A 3,540-nucleotide genomic window follows, 5' to 3' on the forward strand; every position below is an offset into this window, starting at 1 on the left:
TGTGTATATATATATATATATATATATATATATATATATATATATACACACACATATGTGCGTGTGTATATGGTGGTGGCCAGCCTGGATTTTGACCTGGCAACCCAGTTTTCAAAATAAATCTTTCTTATGCCTAGATGAAGCCACACAACAAAATGGAAGTCAGCTCCTCACTTATTTGTCAAGTTGTCATGCTCACAACATGCACAGACGAATGGGCAGACAGTATTTCCAATTTCCTCTCCTCACTCTTCAATAGGGAACAGAAAACATAATTTATTATTTAATTTATCAAAGCTTCATATGAACCCAGCTCAAGCGAGTTCCCGTCCATGCGCCCCACAAGTTGAGAACTACTGTTCTAATTTGAGTTTGACTCTCAGTCTGTTGTATTTGTCTCATACAACTGGTACAGTATTTTACATTTTACTGCCTTTACTGCTTCATTTCTAAAAGCTCACAGACAAACAGGTGTTGTGCCAGTTGTGCTCTGGCACCGTAGGAGCACACAGCCTGTTAGTCTCACAGCTTCTGCTGATTTAGTTCTTGGAGTCAAACAATATTAATGAATAAAGATGCAATATACTCTGTTTATCAGTCAGTACCTCTGCCTCCATGGCCTCCTTCAGTTTGTGTGTGTGCTTGCTGATGGCCTGCAGCGCTACTTCCTGAGCTCCAATGGCCTGCAGCGTAGCCTGAGCTGAGCTCGCCAGGGAGTCCTCCAGACTGGCTGATACAGCTGCAAGACAAATGGAGAACTTCGAGCCTCAACACTGTCAGACTGTACAAAATGACCTCTGTGGCTAACCGCTCAAAAATCTGACTGAATTCAATCATATGGATTATTGCTGCATGTGTAGCTTTAATAAAATGATTAATTTGAGGTTTTGAGGTATATAAAATTGGATTAAGACTGGGCTTCTGCAGATATACTTTAACATTTTTATCACTAACTGAGGCAAAAAGCAGTATTGACTACACCACTATACATTCATTCATTACTTGGTGCTGTAATCTTACTGGCCAAACTGTTCTTTTCATCTTGGTCTTGCTGGGCCAGGCAAGCTGCCACGTCTTCTACTGGACGCTCTTTCACAGTTTCTGCTGATTCTGGGTCATGAGGAGCCATATTTAAGGCAGCTGGATGCTCATGGCACTGGTGACAATCCTCTGTGGAAAACACACACATACAGCAACATAATGTGATACGCCGAGATAGAGTTATGATGGAACGGCCAATCACGGCACACAAGGCGAGTGTTCCTGCAGCCATCTTGGTAGGTGCTATATGGGTGAGCATAGTTACTTCCAGCAGACCATCAATATTTAAGAAACAAGCAGATGCAGAAGTCACTAAGGGATTTGTATAGAGACTGTTTGTACTTTTCTAGATGAGTTATTTTTTACTGGAATTGAATGGGAAATGAAAGTAAACCTTAATTTTTTAGGTGCATAGTGGTGTGCAGAAGAACAGAAGTACACGTTTTTGTTTGGTTTTGTTGCTTGTCCAAGGCAGTGCAACCACACGCCACAATGAAAGTCAGCACATTGCTCTTTTGACCCAATCATTTGAGGAATCTTTACTTTTTTTAAGAAATATAAAAAAATAAGAAACAACGTTTTCTCAAATGATATGGATGGACAGGTCCTGTGATGGACTTGCGACCTGTCCAGGGTGTACCCCGCCCTTTGCACAGTGATTGCTGGACACGGGCACCGGCAACCCATGTGACCCAAAATGGAAGAAGTGGGTAAAAGATAATGGATAGATGGATATGGGTGGTCAGTTTATACTGTAGATATTTAGTTTGTAGTGGCAGAACAGTGGCGCAATTGGTAGAGTTGCTGCCTCTCAGAGAGTGGGTTACCCTGGTTCAAATCCCAGTCCGCGGCTTTTCTGGGTGGAGTTGGCATGTTCTCTCAGTGCATGCGTGGGTTTTCTCCGGGTATTCCGGTTTCCTCCCACAGACCAAAAACATGCATGTTAGACTGATTGGTAACACTAAATTGTCCCTAGGTGTGAGTGAGAGAATGAATGGTTGCTTGTCTCTATGAGTGCATTCACACCAGCCCTGTTGTCCCGAACTCTAACCCGTTTGACTAGGAAGTCCGGTTCGTTTGGGGAAGTGTGAACGCGCCATCGAACTCTGCCATGGAACAAAAAGGCAAACTCTGGCCCACCTAAAAACCTAGATCTCGGTCCAGTAGAAAAAAACTCGAGCGCGGTTCGAGTACAGTGTGAATGCAAGGAGACCGGGCACTGCTCCGCAAGCAGGAAGTGGACTACAGTGCAGGGTGAACAAACACGCATTTCTCTTACCTCATATGGAGCTGTCAGCTGCCTTGTGTGAAAAACAACATTCTCCATGGTCTTCTGCCTCATATTCCACTCATGTTGAGTCCATTGTTGAAAAATAACAAAATAGAACTCCTAAAACCGCTAAAATTTGACCCCACTCGGTTTTTGTTCTTATTTCCAGAAGAAGAAGAAGTGTCTTCTTCAGAGGTTTTTGTTTCGTTTCTTTCAGTAGTTCTTGGTGCAGCACCACCACAGGCGAGTGGTGGAACAGGTTGGTTCAAACAGGTTGGCTCGACTGCACAGTGCAGTGTGAATGCAAACACAACAGCTCAAATGTAAACAAAATGTTATGAATATTGGTCCCCAACCGAACCGAGTCTAGCGGACTATCAGGTGTGAAAACCTATGTGTCCCTGTGATGGACTGGAGACCTGTCCAGGTTGTCCCCCGCGTCTCAAACAGTGACGGCTGGACATGGGCACCAGTGACCCCTGCATCCCAAAATGGAAGAAGCAGGTAAAGATAATGGATGGATGGATGGATGGATGGATGGATGGATGGATGGATGGTGTGTAGTAGTAGTGTAATATGGAATGAGCATTATATATCATGTGCATTTAAGCTTATAATACTACAGGTGATATACTTATTTATACAAATTCATCCTACTTTCACCATTATATTCTATCATGTTGTTGTCTACTGTACAGTAGTCCCTCGATACTTTGCGATTCATTTATCGCCAACTCTCTCTATCACGGTTTTTCAAAATAAGATTGGACATGACACACAACTGGCTGATTGATGGATGAGCTGCATGATCAGCATGGAATAATTATGGCAGAACACACTGAAGGATAAACTTCCTGCTGCAGCTAAGCAAAGAGCAAAGAGCAGAGGAGGCAGAGAGGTGAAATTGAGACATTCTGTGCTCTTTTATACATTTGAGTATAGAAATATTGTTTAGAATAATGCAAGAGTGTGGGAATGGTTTAAAACGCCTTTATACAAACCGGATTCCAAAAAAAGTTGGGACACTAAACAAATTGTGAATAAAAACTGAATGCAATGATGTGGAGGTGCCAACATCTAATATTTTATTCAGAATAGAACACAAATCACAGATCAAAAGTTTAAACTGAGAGAATGTATCATTTTAAGGGAAAAATCTGTTGTTTCCAAATTTCATGGCGTCAACAAATCCCAAAAAAGTTGGGACAAGTCCATTTTTACCACTGTGT

General features: G+C 42.2%; 1 protein-coding gene across 1 annotated transcript in view; it reads left to right on the forward strand.

Annotated features, from left to right (window-relative positions):
• immt (inner membrane protein, mitochondrial (mitofilin)) overlaps window positions 1–3,540 on the forward strand; it is a gene marked incomplete in the record, with an annotated part of 102,892 nt that overhangs the window by 35,069 nt on the left and 64,283 nt on the right.

The sequence above is a fragment of the Nematolebias whitei genome, chromosome 4 (genome assembly GCF_014905685.2).
Source record: "Nematolebias whitei isolate Nwh7 chromosome 4, NemWhi1, whole genome shotgun sequence".
NCBI lineage: Eukaryota > Metazoa > Chordata > Actinopteri > Cyprinodontiformes > Rivulidae > Nematolebias > Nematolebias whitei.